We start from the raw sequence: 17,146 nt of genomic DNA on the forward strand, positions 1-17,146 counted from the left end.
TTACTGAACTAATTCTCTTCAGAGGTTGAAGGGATATTGTAAAGAATAGTTTACGTCAAACATTTGAAATATGGGTTTAGAAGTTTAAGCTTCCTGGATATGACTTACTATATGAGTCAAGATTTTAAATATATTTTTTGATGGAAATTTTGTTGCAAAGTTTTATCTGAAGCATTTCATTGTTGGGTTGACCAGAAAACTCCACATGTGAATTGCTATTAAACTTAAAGCAATTACTTGAATTATTTACTCAGTGCATCCATAGTTGCTTGAAGGTTTGAAAGCAATTCATCCTTTGTAAGGTGTGATTTGCATCACATTTGTTATTTGGGTGATAATTAAAATACTCATTGAGTGTAAAAGTTAATTTGCTGTAAATCATACAATCTGTAGGTTAAATCTGAATTGTCCATTATAATATCTGGTATGTATTAAAAAACCATTGATATGTTTTTGTATACTTTCTTACTAAACTGAGAACGATGTTGAACATCAGGACAGAGACACTCGAAACAGGGATAAACCAAGGAAGGTTTCCGGCAATAATTATTGGATCGCTGTACTAAATCAGGATATCAAGGGCCATAAAGTTGAAAACAGAAGCTAATCTACCTATGTCTTTATGTAGTGTCCTTCTGTCATTTTTCACAGTTTACTTTCCTACCCATCACAGAAAGGGATAAATATTGATACCAGCAGCAAACTGTGTTTTCCTAGATGGTGTTGAGTTCCTTTCGTATTGTAGTTGTACCATCCCAATGATTAGTAAATTTTTCATTGCATTCCTCACTTGAGCTTTGTAAATGGAAGCAAAACTTTGAGGATTAAAGAGCAATTCACTCATTGCAGAGTAAATTCACTCCTCCTCTCTTTTCATAGAATCATAGAATCCCTAGAATGTAGAATGGGGACATTCGGCTCATTGAGTTTGCAGCAACCACAATCCCACGCAGGCTCTATTCCCGTAACCCCGCATATTTACGCTACTAATCCCCCCTGACACTAGGGTCAACTTATTATGGACAATCAACGTAACCTGCACATCTTTGGACTGTGGGAGGAAACTGGAGCACCCAGAAGAAACTCACGCAGACAGGGGGAGAATGTGAAAACTCCATACAGACGGTGACCCAAGGTCGGAATTAAACCCAGGTCCCTGGGAGTCGTCAGTGCTAACCACTGTGCCACCGTACCACCCATCATGGTTTTGATACCATAGTCCATCTGAACCTCTGCTCAATTATAGCTCAGTAAGAAGTCTCACAACATCAGGTTAAAGTCCAACAAGTTTATTTGGTAGCAAAAACCACTAGTTTTTGGAATGCTTGCTTCTCCTTCATCAGGTGAGTGGGAATTCTGTTCACAGTAAGAAGTCTCACAAGACCAGGTTAAAATCCAATAGCGAGGGGGATTGAATATAAAAGTAGGGAGGTCTTGCTGCAGCTGTATAGGGCACTGGTGAGGCCGCAGCTGGAGTACTGTGTGCAGTTTTGGGCGCCGCACCTGCGCAAAGATATTTTGGCCTTGGCGGGAGTGCAGAGGAGGTTTACTAGGCTGATGCCGGAGTTGAGGGGGTTGAGCTATGAGGAGAGGCTGAATAAACTGGGCTTGTACTCGTTAGAGTTTAGAAGAATGAGGGGAGATCTCATTGAGACGTATAAGATGATGAATGGGATGGATAGGATAGAGGTGGAAAGACTCTTCCCGCTCAAAAAAGACAGTAGGACTAGGGGGCACAGCCTCAAGATAAAAGGGGGGCGGTTTAGAACGGAGTTGGGGAGGAACTTCTTCACTCAAAGGGTGGTGAATCTCTGGAATTCTCTGCCCGTTGAAGTGGTGGAGGCTGCCTCGCTAAATACTTTTAAGACGCGGGTTGATGGGTTTTTGATAAGAGAGGGGATTAAGGGTTATGGGGAGAGGGCGGGAAAGTGGAACTGAGACACGACAGATCAGCCATGATCTTATTGAATGGCGGGGCAGGCTCGAAGGGCTAGATCGCCTACTCCTGCTCCTATTTCTTATATTCTTATGTTCTTATAAAAGCCACTCAGTGGCCTTTGAGTGGCTTTTGTACCAAATAAACCTGTTGGACCTTAACCTGGTCTTGTGAGACTTCTTACTATGTTTACCCCAGTATTTCCACATTGTTCTGTTCACAAACAGGACATATAAAGACACAAGCTCAATTTACAAAATAATTTACAAAATAAAATCATAGCTCCCCAGATATGGGGGATTCAGTGCTGTCGAAGGTTAGGTAAAGTTGTTTAGACCTTTTCTTACTGTCTGATCTGTTGAAATTTCCCAGCATTTTCTGTTTTTGTTTTATTAATAATACATTGCCACTCTGAACTACATTTAGATATTTTGCAATTATTCTGTAGACAGTTAGCTTCCTCTGAGAGCAAGCTCCAGTGATTACAAGATCGAAGCTACACATGGCAACAACCATTCATTGTGGGGAGATTTAATATTGAAGGACATGCTTGAAGTGAGCAGCTTTGTTGACTTTATGGAGCAACTTAGCAGGAAGATATATGCCTGCAAGAATGTCTGATTTTGTTTACAGTCCTTGATACTGACTTTGGAGAGAAACAAGTTTTAGTGATCATTTAACATGATTAACATTTGAGAAAGTTATGCGGAAAAAGCATCATACACGTGTGTGTGTGTGTGTGTGTGTGTGTGTGTGTGTGTGTGTGTGTGTGTGTGTGTGTGTGTGTGTGCGCGCGCGCGCGCGGCGCTGGGGGGCAAACAAGAAAATAAGTATGTTTCGACTGTATTTATTGAGGATCACGCTATCTTAGATCAGGAAGAAATCAGCATATTAAATGATCCAATACTAATGGGTGACTTTTAGCTGTCCTTTTGAAATAGTCCAACAAGCCGTTCAATTGTATTGAACTGTTACAGAAAAGTCAAAGATAAAGAATAATGATTGGAGCACTCGATATTGGCTGAGACACCAGAAAAGACAATGGCAAAATATGTCCACAAAGTTTTCCCCACAAACATCTGGGGACTTATGCCAACATTGGTGTAGCTGTCCCACAGGCCACACAAAGAATAGTCTGATTTAAGTCACTGAATCGTATCCCAAATTCTTCCATCATCATCCCTGGATATGCTCTTCCCCCAGCAGGACAGGCTCTCCTAAAGTGACAGCAGATCAGCATGGGGTGGTTAGGCAGTGGCCCAAGGAGTCCTCAACATTGACTCTGGAGCCCAATACGTCACTTGGCATTAAGTCAAACATGAGTAAAGATATCTCCTGCTGGCTATAACTACCAACGTCCCTGAGCTATGGACTGAATGGGCTGCACTGTAGAATTCTTTTACTGTAACTAAAATGATAAAATGGGTCACACGATTTGATAATTCATATGTGGAAAAATATTCTGCCACTTTAAACACCACTTGGAAGAAGCACTAAAGGTAGCAAGTGTATACAATGTACTCTGAGCGAGGAACATCAATATTCATCACCAAGAGTGGCTCAGTAGCCCAGATCTGCCTGAGCTGGTTAAATCCTGGAGGATATAACTGCCCGATTGAGCCTCCCTCAGCAGTAACACCACACAGTCCTTATCAAGGCAAAGTTCCATTTTCACACTGAGGATACCCTTTGTCATGTTGTGTGACATTACCATAGCACTAAATGGGATGGATTCTTAAAAGATTCAGAAGCACAAAACTGGATATCCACGAGATGCTGTGTGTCATCAGCAGCAGCATTAATGTATTCAACAATGTGAAAGCTTGGCATATTCCTCATTCTTCCAGTATCATCCGCATAGTGGATCAACCATGGTTCAATACGAACTATGGAAGCACATGCCAGGAGCAGCACGAGGATTGGCTAAAAATAAGATGCCAAACTGATAAGGCTCCAATAAAAGATGGCATGTAAAATCAACATCAAAATTCTGCCAACAAATCATACCATTGTCGCCATTTGCACTGTTAACTACAACAGCTCTGATTCAGTTTAAATGAATTGTCAGTCTTCAGCCACTTTTGTCATCACTTGTCAGCGTCTCTGTGGCAGTCATGTCTCTGTCTATAAGAATTCCCCCTGTCCCACTCAATAAGAGTATCTGCGTTTATAACAATAGATTTTGTCCTTACTGGAATAAATCAGCAGTTTTCTCTGTAAATAGCAAATTCACTCAATTCTCTCCTTTATTTAACGAACAGAAAGGCATTTTTTTGAAAAAAGGCTTCCAACTTAAGAACATAAGAAACAGGAGCAGGAGTAGGCCATCTAGCCCCTTGAGCCTGCCCCGCCATTCAATAAGATCATGGCTGATCTGTCATGTCTCAGTTCCACATTCCCGCCCTCTCCCCATAACCCTTAATCCCCTTGCCTATCAAAAACCTATCAACCCGCGTCTCAAAAATATTTAGCGAGGCAGCCTCCACCACTTCAACGGGCAGAGAATTCCAGAGATTCACCACCTTTCAGTGAAGAAGTTCCTCCTCAACTCCGTTCTAAACCGCCCCCCCTTTATCTTGAGGCTGTGCCCCCTAGTCCTATTGTCCTTTCTGAGCGGGAAGAGTCTCTCCACCTCTATCCTATCCATCCCATTCATCATCTTATATGTCTCAATGAGATCTCCCCTCATTCTTCTAAACTCTAACGAGTACAAGCCTAGTTTATTCAGCCTCTCCTCATAGTTCAACCCCTCAACTCCGGTATCAGCCTAGTAAACCTCCTCTGCACTCCCTCCAAGGCCAAAATATCCTTGAGTAAGTGCGGCGACCAAAACTGCACACAGTACTCCAGCTGCGGCCTCACCAATGCCCTATACAGCTGCAGCAAGACCTCCCTACTTTTATATTCAATCCCCCTCGCTATGAAGGCCAGCATCCCATTTGCCTTCCTGACCACCTGCTGCACCTGCAGGCTGGGTTTTTGCGACTCATGCACAAGGACCCCGAGGTCCCTCTGCACTGTTGCATGCTGCAGTTTTTCGCCACGTAAGTAATAGTCCTTCCTACCATTATTCCTACCAAAGTGGACAACCTCAGATTTGCCAACATTAAATCCCATTTGCCATTTCCTGGCCCATTCGTCCAGCCTATCTAGATCCTCCTGCAGACTCTCCACACCCTCCGCACAATTTGCCGTTCCACCAATCTTGGTGTCATCAGCAAATTTCAACACCATACACTCGGTTCCCTCCTCCAGATCATCTATATAAATGGTAAATAGCTGAGGCCCCAGCACCGACCCCTGGGGCACTCCACTGGTCACCAACTGCCAATCTGAATAGCACCCATTGACCCCCACTCTCTGCCTCCTATTTGATAGCCAATCCTCTATCCACGCTAACACCCAACCCCCAACTCCATGCCCCCTGACCTTCTGTAATAACCTCTTGTGAGGCACCTTGTCAAACGCCTTCTGAAAATCCAGAAACACCACATCCACCGGCTCTCCTCTATCCACCGCCCTAGACACATCCTCATAGAACTCCAATAAATTCATCAGACACGACTTCCCCTTAACGAAACCACGCTGCATCTGCTCTATCAAACAATTCTCCTCAAGATGCCTCACTATTTTCTCCTTGATGACGGATACTAACATTTTACCTACAACAGACGTTAAACTAACCGGCCTATAATTCCCTGCCTTTTGCTTGCCACCCTTCTTAAACAACGGCATAACATTAGCCATTTTCCAATCTTCCAGCACTTCCCAGGAATCCAGCGAGGTTTGGAAAATAATCACCAAGGCACCACTGCCATTTCTTTCAGAACCCTTGGATGCATTCCATCTGGTCCTGGGGACTTGTCCACAATCAGTCCCTCCAGTCTTTCGAGCACTGCCTCTCTAGTAACAATAATGTCATTCAGGCCCTCCACTCCTACCATCTTTCCATCGCTAACACCTGGTAAATTATTCACGTCCTCCTCCGTGAAGACCAAAACAAAAAAGTTATTCAAGGCCTCAGCCATTTCCCCATCCTCTATCTCATCCCCCCTCTCATCCTCTAAGGGTCCAACGTTCACCCTAGCCAGCCTCTTCCTTTTTATATATTTATAAAAACTCTTGCTATCCTTTTTTATATTAAGCACTAGCCCAGCTTCATAGTTTATCCTACCCTTCTTTATCAACTTCTTTGTCATTCTTTGTTGACATTTAAACCTCTCCCAATCCTCTTCTCGCCCACTACTCTTAGTTACTCTAAACGCATCCGCTTTTAATTTAACACTTTCCTTTACCTCCTTCGTTATCCACGGCTGATTATCTCTCCTCCTACGATCCTTTTCAACCATCGGAATAAATTTCTGCTGAGCACCAAGAAAGATCTCCTTAAAGATCTTCCACTGTTCCTCAGCAGAAGAACCTTCCAACGCGCTCCCCCAATCAACATTCGCCAATTCCTCTCTCATCCTACCGTACTCCCCTCTGTTCAAACAAAGGACGTGTGTCCGGGAACCCACTTTCTCCTCCTCCATCTGCACCAGAAACTCCACCATGCAATGATCACTCTCCCCAAGAGGATCCTTCACCACAAGGTCCCTAATTCTACCCGCCTCATTACATAACACCAGATCCAAGATAGCTCGCTCCCTCGTCGGCTCCAACACACACACAGTTCAATGAAACTATCCCGGCAGCATTCCAAGAACTCCTCCTCAAGCCCACCGTGTCCAACATGGGTCGACCAGTCAATATGTAGATTGAAATCCCCCATAATTATCGCCGTTCCATTCCAGCACGCTGCATTTATTTGCGCGTTAATAGCCCGTCCCACCTCCAGATCATTATTTGGGGGCCTATAAACGACACCCACCAGCGACTTCCTCCCTTTGCTGTTCCTAATCTCCACCCACAACGATTCCACTTTCTGTTCTTTGGTTCCTATACCATCCCTTACTACCACCCTGATGCTATCCTTAATCAGTAGAGCTACGCCCCCCCCTTTTTCCTCCTGCCTATCCTTCCTAAACACTTGATACCCCTGGACATTCAGCTCCCAGTCCCTGTCACCTTGCAGCCACGTCTCTGTAATGGCCACCAGATCATATCCATTTGTGCTGATCTGCGCCACCAGCTCATCCACTTTATTCCGAATGCTTCGTGCATTCAGATAAAGTGCCTTCATCCCAGCCTTCACCTGGACCTTATTTGCCAGAACGCCACCAACCATACTCACACCCCCTACTCCCTTTATTATTGGGACATCCTTGGCCTCTTCCCTTACCTGTACCCTCTCCTTAACTTTAGACCCTGTAATGTCACCAGCCCTTGCACCCACCCTTCCCCTCCCCCCACCCCCACCCCCACCCCCCCCCCCCCCCCCCCACCCCCCCCCCCGCCAATTAGTTTAAAGCCCTATCTACAGTCCTATCTACACAATTCGCCAGGACTCTGGTCCCAGCATGGTTCAGACCAACACCATCCCACCTGAACAGGTCCCCCCTACTCCAATACTGATGCCAATGTCCCATAAATTCAAACCCATTCCTCCCACACCAATCCCTGAGCCACCCATTCACTTCCTTAATTTTATCAACCCTACACCCCTCTGCACTCGGTTCAGGCAGTAGTCCAGAGATAACCACCTTGTCGGTTCTACTTTTTAATTCCATTCCCAGCTTTTCATACTCCCTCCCCAGATCCTCGGTTTGCATTTTGCCTACGTTGTTGGCACCCACATGTACTACAACGACCGGATTCTCACTCTCCCACTCCAGGTTCCTCTGCAGCCCAGATGCGACATCCCGGACCTGAGCACCAGGCAGACAACACACCCTTCTGTGCACTTTGTCATTGTGACAAAAGACAGTGTCAATACCCTTAATCAACTTGTTTTAGAAGAAAACTGATTCCCTTGAACTGTTAAACCTGACTAAGTTATTTTAATAGATTGTGCTTTCTTAATTTCAGAAAGCAAGTTGGATTAACATGGATATTTACAATTCCCTTTCAAAGATTAAATACAATAATCAGAACTAAAACATATTTCCTGTTTTAATCAAAGGGTCTCTTTGGTGCTGTTTTAACAAGAGGTGCTTACCTGACATCCGAAGTAATACAAATATAAATCATACGTACAAAACGGGACAGCAGGGTGGCGCAACGCCGGCATACCCACATCGTGATCAATGTATGCATGGATACTTTATTCCACAGCAGTGCTAAAAAAAAGTGAGCAACAAACTTTACAATTAGTGATCAACTTAGAGTACAACCAGAGTGTTCAAATTTGTATTGTTTTTCTTAAGATGTTAACTTTTGTTTGTTTACGGGATGTGAGCATCGCTGGTTAGGCAAGAACTTAATGAATGCGGAGGCTGCCCGGTGGGGAGGCAATCTGGGTGCAAGTCCTGTCTCTGTGCTTTGGCATTGTATTTACATAACTAATAATAATGGGAAAAAAATCCCTCTAAGTCTCCCCCTCACCTCCCCTCAACTGCCACAAACTTCCTATGACCCATCTATGCAAATCTACGTTAACCCATGTCCCCACCCACCCCATGGCCCTCTTACCCTCTTATGCCCACTTAGTACCCTTCTAAGGACTCTCTTTGCTCTTTCCCACATTCCAAATTAATAGCTACTCATGCCAAGCCATGCCTCCCACTCTCCACCCTTTTCTCTACTGCCCCATTGCCAACTCACTGAGTATCTTTGGACAGTTCCATATCAGCTTTAACAATTCCTGGACAGCTATTATAACATTCCCATTGCTGGAGAGCTTTAACAACTTTAACACCTCCTTGACAGCTTTGCCAACTTTGAAACTTCCTTGACTGTTGGACAGTTCCTTGACAGCTATACAATTATTTAATAATTCCTTGCCCCTGTATAGTTCTTTGACAATGTGACAGTTCCAATGAGTTTGTGCATTAAAAAGTTTATAATCATGTTCACCAAAAGATGCCTTACCTCTCCCAAATACATCCCAAGACACCAAAGAGGTATCAAATTTCAAATGAATCCATCAAGTTTAGTCCAGCTCTTATCCGGTCTAATCTGCATATTCTGGATTCCATACTCCTGGCCTTCCAAAATCCCACTCTGATGGAGGTAGCTGGCAATTTAAATGGTCAGCAACCTCCATAAATTGATAACGTGCAAACTTTAACCCAATCCCTACAACGCTGGGCAATGCTGGGTTTGGGTCCAGGATTTTGAATTTTCAGCTAGTTCAAGGACTTTGGCCGCAACAATGATCTAGGTCTTTGGATATTATTTCAACCCAACTCACCCAGTAGGAAATTGATAGGATTGAATTGGCTGTCCCGTTTATAATATGACCAATGTATTTTCCCTTGAAGTCAACAGAATGCAAAATCTGGCATGGTATAAATGATGAGCCCATCCAAACTTCTGTGTTTTCCTGTAAGTATGTTAAATTAAAGCTATTCCCCTTTGATGCATTTATGTGACATTCCTTTGTCAGCTATCTTAATAACTGTCATTTTTGATTAACATCTCTTTTAGTAAAAAGTTCATATGTCAGTGCTACGCATCCATACTGAATATTACAGTTGAATGTCAAAGATTTTTTTTAAAGTGTTGAACTTTTATTGAACAGTCACCTTTTCCTTATCTGTCTTCACTATGTTTTTCCCTAGTTGCTTCTTGTCACTTTCCAAATGTCATATTGTGCTATAATAGCAGCAGTTTTTAGTTCTTAAAGAGCATCTGATATATGAAAGTTGCAAAAAGCAAAAGTGCTAAGAGTGCAGTTAAATCTCAAAACTCAAGACCAAAAAACCCATGCTAACTCATTCCATAATCTATTCAAGTTATAATCTCAATCATACATTGTACCACAAGATGAACAAGATGCCTACTCACAACATGTGTATTTTTGGTACATAATCTACATTCAAACTGGTCTTGTTGTGCAGTGTCTGATGTCCCTGTATCTGAGCCAGCAGCCCCATGTTTAAATCAGGAATTTATGGTCATGGTTGGTGTGTTCCAAATCCAGCCAAGCGGGTCGGGTATCTACTTATACATTTTCCCAACACATGCCAGTGGCAGGTGGTAAGAATAGTAGGGCTTCCCAATTAGCCAGTCATAGATAGAACGTTGGAGCTTCTGCCATCACTTTTCATAATTCCAGATTACAACATCATTTAAAGGTGTGTGTTGCCACAGCAACTTGGCCTCCTTGAGTCAATCCTAATACGCCATTACCTCTACATAAGCAAAAAATAGAAACAAAACAGTCGATCACTCAGCCAACTTTTCGCCAACTCCAGCGTGATACCACCATCAAACACTTCTTCCCTTCACTCCCTCTGTCAGCATTCCACAGAAACTGTTCCCTCCGGGATAACCTAGTCCACTCCTCCACTATAAGCAACACCTCTCCCATCACTCATGGCACCTTCCCATGCAATCGCAGAAGGTGTAACACCTGTCCCTTTACCTCGTCTAAGCTCACCATCCAAGTTCCAAAACATTCATTCCAGATTAAGCAGCGTTTCACTTACACCTCTTTCAATTTGGTCTATTGCATTTGCTGCTCCCAATCTGGTCTCCTCTTTATCAGAGAAATCAAGCGTACACTGGGTAATCGCATTGCTAAACACCTTCAGTTTGTGCACAATCAGGACCCTGACCTTCCAAATGCTTGCCATTTTAATAAGGGGAAGCGGGGGTGGGGGGGGTGGTGGGTAGAAATCCTGCTCCCATGTGCCCACATGTCTGTCCTTGGCTTACTGCAATGTTCCAGTGAAGCTCATGCGATCTGGAGGAACAGCATCTCATCTTCCGGCTAGGCACTTTACAGCCTTTCGGTCTCAATATCGAATTCAACAACTTTGAATGATTTGCTCTACCCCACCTCGATCTTTTTGTTTCCATTCTATTTTATTTAACTTTTTTTACTGTTCTCTACCTTTTATTTCTTTATTGTCTTTCTTCATTTTTCTTCCCCCCCCATTCTTTTCTGCTGCTTTATGCCCCTTCCCTGACCTTTTCTCCACCTTTGCTTCTCCTTTTCTAAACTTACCTTTGTTCCATCCATTTTCCTCCCACCTTCCCCAACATCTTCATTTTAGCTTCTCTGCCATTTGGCCATTCTCTCTCCAGACAGCTATTAGCTGATTTCTCTGGTTTCTATGGCTATGACTCACCTTCCATTCTCGCCCCCTGCAATATAAATATCTTCCACTTTCTATGCCTTTTATTTTTGACAAAGGGTCATCTCGACTCAAAACGTCAGCTCTTTTCTCTCCTTACAAACGTTGCCAGACTTGCTGAGATTTTCCAGCATTTTCTCTTTTGGTTTCAGATTCCAGTAACCACAGGAATTTGCTTTTTTTTTACACACAGTTAGATGTTATTTTTTACTGGCTCTTTGAGTTTGTGAACTGCTTGCTGTTGAGATGAGGAAGTTTGCAGGAAGTGATGCATCACAAGGACAAGGCCTTTGTTCTGAATTCAAGAGTTCCACAGGCTACTTAGTCCCAGTTATGGGGACTATTATACTACAGCATGACAGGAAAATTGGAGCAGCAGCAGCAGCAAAGAGGATAAGTCACTTGCAGAGGGAAAGAGATGGAAGAAGTGCTCCCAGTAGGACACCTTATCCACCCTTAGTGCACCTATGCCAAGAGCTATAGTTTCTGTGGTTTACAAGGTTGTCACCGAATACTGCCATCTCTTCTAACCAGATCTGCAGGAGACTCAGAACAGAATTGATATCAGGATAATTCCAAGTTAGAGCAGCTGACATGCCCAATACCTCCCAGTTTATCATCCAATATCGAAGTGAGAGTGACTTCCCATGACAACAAGCTAGCATTTGACCAAGGCCAACACCATGGAGCCTGAGCAAAACTGGAGTCAATGAAAATTAGAGGGAGAGCCCTCTGCTGGTTGGAGTAATACCTGACACAAAAGAAGAAGGTTGTGGTGTTTGGAGGTTGATTATCTCAGCTCCAGGACATGACTGCAGTGGCTCCTCAGGGTAGTGTCCTAGGCCCAACCATCTTCAGTTACTTCATCAATGACCTTCTTTCCACCAAAAGATCAGAAGTGGGAATGCTCACTGATGACTGAACAATGTTTACATTCACAGCTCCTTAGAGTTGAAGGAGTCCTTGACCAAATGTAGCAAGACCTGGACAATATCTAGGCTTGGGCTGACAAATGACAAATAACATTGGCACCACACAAGTTCCAGGCAAAGGCCATCTCCAACAAGATTGAATCTAACCATTGCCCATTGACATTTATTGTCATGAATTGCTAAATCCCCTACTGTCAACATCCTGGGGGTTACCATTGACCAGAAACTGAACTGGACTAGCCATATGAATACAGTGACTATAAGAGCAGATTAGAGGCCAAGAATCCTGTGTGATTAACTCACATCCTGACTCCCCAAAGCTTGTCCACCATCTACAAGGCACAAGTGTAATAGAATACTCTCCACTTGCTGGATGAATGCAGGTCCGAGAACAATTGAGACACTACATTTTCCCCCCACCATCAATGATCAGTGGCAGCAGTGTGCACTATCTAGAGGATGCATTGTAGGGATTCACCAAAGCTTCTTCAGCAGCACCTTCTAAACCCATGACCACATCCATTTAGAAGGACAAAGATAGCAAATATATGGGAACACCACCACCTGCAAGTTCCCCTCCAAGCTACTCACTATCCTGACTTGGAATACTTTGCTGTTCCTTCACTATTGCTGGGTCAAAAGCCATGAACTTCCTCACTAACAGCACTATGGGTGTACCTGCATCTCATGGACTGCAGCAGCTCAAGAAGGTAACTTGCCACCACTTTCTCAAGGGCAAATAGCAGAGGGCAGTAAATGCTGACTTAGCCAGCGATGGCCATGACACATAAATTAATTTTAAAAATAAGTAAAGTGCTAAAGTTGAAGGATAAACTATTCCAGAGTTATCTCATACAGCAACTAGGAGCCAGGAAGAGCGGATACAAGCAGTGGATGCTGGAATCTGAAACCAAAAGAAAAAACGCTGGAAAATCTCAGCAGGTCTGGCAGCATTTGTAATGCTGATTGAGTGCTTGAGTAGACTATTGGTCAATCCTCATGAGTAGGGAATTAAGCATCTGAGGAAATGACGTGTGAAAGTAAAATTGTGGGAAAAAGGCATTAGTTATTTCTTGCCAGTGGCAAGTTGCAGACATTTATGATCAATCACACAGCTTGGTTGATTAAACAAGTTTAAGAAAAATAAGCACTCAATCTTTTTCCATCATAAGACATGCAGATCATTCCAAGATGCTCATATGGTGGCTTGCAAAAAATGTGCATTTCTGTTTTTAAACAATCAAGGTAGAACAACTTTGCTAAAAACCCCCAGGTCTCAACTCAATGAATTAATATACAATTGAAACATTATAGAAAGGTATCAAATGTCAATGAATAGTAGTAAATTGTACATGTTTACAAGTGTTTGACAACTGAAACACATGTTTCAGTTGTCAAACACTTGTAAATATGTACAATTTATTTACAATAATGTAAATGTACATTTTTTGGTCACAGTGTTTGATTGTTCAGCTGATGTCAAGTTAACTTCTTACAAGTTCATGTTTTCAAGTTTATTTATTAGGGTCACAAGTAGGCTTACATTAAGATTGCAATAAAATTACTGTGAAAATCTCCCATTCTGGTGCTTGTGGATGCTGGAATCTGAAACCAAAAGAGAAAATGCTGAAAAGTTTGAGCAGGTCTGGCAGCATTTGTAATGCTGATTGAGTGCTTGAGTGGACTATTGGTCAATCCTCATGAGGAGGGGGTTAAGCATCTGAAGAAATGATAAGTGAAAGTAAAATTGTGGGAAAAAAAGGTACTGAGGGAGAATTTAGCAATGCACCTAACCAGCACATCTTTCAGACTGTGAGAGGAAACTAGGGCAGTAAGAGGAAACCCACGGAGACAAGGAGAGAACATAGAAACTCCACACAGATAGTGACACAAGCCAGGAATCGAACCCAGGTCTCTGGTGCTATGAGGCAGCAATGCTTAGTACTGTGCCATAGTACCACCCCCACTTAGTCAATGTATTGTGTCCAAAGCCATTGGAAGAAGGCCATTGCTGCTGATAATAATTGATACCTATCAGCCTTGTTATCAATGAGGAGATCAGTGAAAAATGCTCCTGACTTTCTCAAGTACTCTTAACATTTTGTAAAGTTCAATATGATCTGAGGATGTCTCAGAGGGCTGTCATTTTTGATGAAGTGACAGTGCTATCAGTAGAAGATAAATGAGCAGACTCTATCCTAGGATTCAATACAATTCTAGAATGTTTCATTGGTGCTGCAAAAATATCACATAGATCTCAAAATGTTTCTGAATCTGCAAACACATGAAGGGAACGAGTTCATGAAATTTGTTATCATCACCGCCACTCAAAAATATTTTTCTGTACTCTAAAACTGTGTCAGCTTTTGAACACTTTAAATTGCCTCGTAACTTTCACTGCTCGAAAGGGAAAAACCTCAGCCTCTCCAGAAAACTGCACTCTTGTTTCCCTGTTACTATTCCAGTAGATCGCTGCCTCTCCCTCACTTAAAGCTTTGTCTTCTTTCGCAAAGGTGTGGTGTTCAGAATGGTGTCCACTAATCTACTAATTTCAAACATTGGTTGAATACCTAGTGAACAATAATCTCATGTTAAAATCTATTTTTAAAAAGGTATCATCTGATCCCACTACACATGCCTAATTTTAGCTACTTATATTTACTGATGTATTTCAGGAGGAGCTTGTATTCATAAAGAGCCTCATCATAAGAAGGCATATGGAATCCTTTCATTTATCGGCTGAGACATAGGCTGCGATTCTCCTGAATGAATAAGAAGTGCTGCAGCCAGCGGACAGCGCTACTGAGGTGGGTTTCAACCACTCTAAAGTTTAAAAAATGACCCACATGAATCACGCTGGGCCCAACGTGCCAGGCGTGTGAGGCTTCCATATAGGTGATCAGCTTTCAGCAGACATTCAAAAGCACTTCCACTTTTCTTTCGCTCAGAATAACTGAAGGAAGACTAACCCAGTATTACATTAATACAGAAAACATTTCGGGTTGATCTTTTTGAGTTATAATTGTGGATTTACAGTCTCTACTGCAACAAGAATCCAGAAAAAAAAATCATTGATACCTGTAAGTGAACTGCTCACCAAAGATTTAGTTTATCACAAGACTAATTAGATGTTCCATTCAATGTCCACTTAAAATGCGATATAACTGAATCAAATCTGCAGTTTTCCCCATGACAACTGCATCTCAATAATTCCATCTTTCATACATACCCATATAATAGACTAAGGTGTAGTTCAAAAAATGGACCGAGTGCAGGACCAACAGGTGGGCACAGTACGCTAGGGTTTTGAGCTTGTATACAATAAAGTAAAGCAATATAGATTAGCACATATTAAAGCCTCACAAGTTTCCAATCTCATCTAATCATTGGAAGTCAAATGCTTCCTACACAGCTGGGGGGAGAGTTGGCCCAATACCAGCCCTTGCGTACCTTGCATTACAAAAAAAGTAACATGATAGTGACCAATTGCCCACTGTCACATTTGTAGATGCTGAAAATGCTAAGAAAGCCATCATATAAAGACTTACATTCTTGCATAGCACCTTATCATGCCTCATGATGTCTCAGAATTCCAGTGAATGACATTGAAATATAATGAACAGTCGCAAAATGATGTTGAAAGAGTCTGGTGCTTTAATTAAAAGTCTTCACATGTAGGACTCAGCAGGATTGTGAAGTGTGGTATTGTCATTACTCTAATGTCAATCTCAAAGCCAAGGGAGCCACAAAACCAAAGGAGCCACAACAAAAAACAAACTCATGAAACTTCTAAGAGCTATCAAATGAGCCAATGTGTAAATGGACAAGATTCTGCATCCTCACCTCATATGTCAATGGCACACTTATTTTGATATGTTATTTAACTAATATGAATGATCCTTATGAGGATCTCACTGGATGAAGTGAGATGATTGGATATAGGTTTAAAGAAAATAGTAGCAGAGGAGGTGACATCAGCCCATCAGATGTCTGCCGCTGAAAGAGATTTATTTTTCGGTCCTTGGCAGTAGCTCCATTGATTATGGCACCTCTAATGAATAACCATGCACTGCACGTTTTAGAAGCTTTCTGCCACCACCACTTCGCACACAAGTCCCCCCACCCCCTCCCTGCCCACCCCTCCACCCCGTCCACCCCTCCACCCCGTCCCCATTCTCACTCTCTATTTAAAATAATTTCCGCTTTAATCCTTCAGCCTATTACTTTTAATCTACACCCTTGGTGACTCCCCTAATTTAGAAAAAGATTCTTTCCACTCTGTCAATGCTCTCTCATTATTTTATGTACTTCAATTAAATCTTCCCTCAAAAACCTCCTCAGCCTGTCCAATCTTGAGCTTGGCAGGGTTAAAAAATGTAACGGTAAGAGAAAAAAAAATAGTAACATGAAGCTTGTGGCTTCAACAAGAAGCTTTGCAGGCAATAAATAAAAGCCAATAAAAAACAAATGATATTAGAAAGCATTCCTTTCAAGGAAGTTATGATGCGGAGATGCCGACGTTGGACTGAGATGGGCGTAGTAAAAAGTCTCATAACACCAGGTTAAAGTCCCACAGTTTTAATTGGAATCACAAGCTTTCAGAGCTCCTTCAGAGCAGCAACTCACCTGATGAAGGAGCAGTGCTCCGAAGACTTGTGATTGCAAATAAACCTGTTGGACTTTAACCTGGTGTTGTGACACTTCTTACTGTTTCAAGGAAGTGTCAGAGACTTGAAAAAATAATGCAGTGTTAAAAACTGGGTCCAGACATAACAGCTATGATGAAAAGAGGAATCATTTCAGGCTTAATGGAGCGTGAACTGATTGTATCAACAATGAACTGTCTGATCTGCCCTGGATCTGTTGGTCAGAAAAGCCCTTACACCTGACTCAAAGGGCCATTGGGGATCCTGGCTGGGGCTAGCTATCACCAAGAATCACCCCCATAGAATATAAGAGCAAGGAGGTTATGGTGGAACTATATAAAACATTAGTTAGGCCACACCTGGAGTAACTGTATGCAATTCTACTCACCTCATTATTAAAAAGGATGCAATTGCATCAGAGAGGGCATAGAGGGGATTTAAGAAAATGTT

This window comes from Carcharhinus amblyrhynchos, chromosome 1 (assembly GCF_965287045.1).
Source record: "Carcharhinus amblyrhynchos chromosome 1, sCarAmb.v2.hapA, whole genome shotgun sequence".
NCBI lineage: Eukaryota > Metazoa > Chordata > Chondrichthyes > Carcharhiniformes > Carcharhinidae > Carcharhinus > Carcharhinus amblyrhynchos.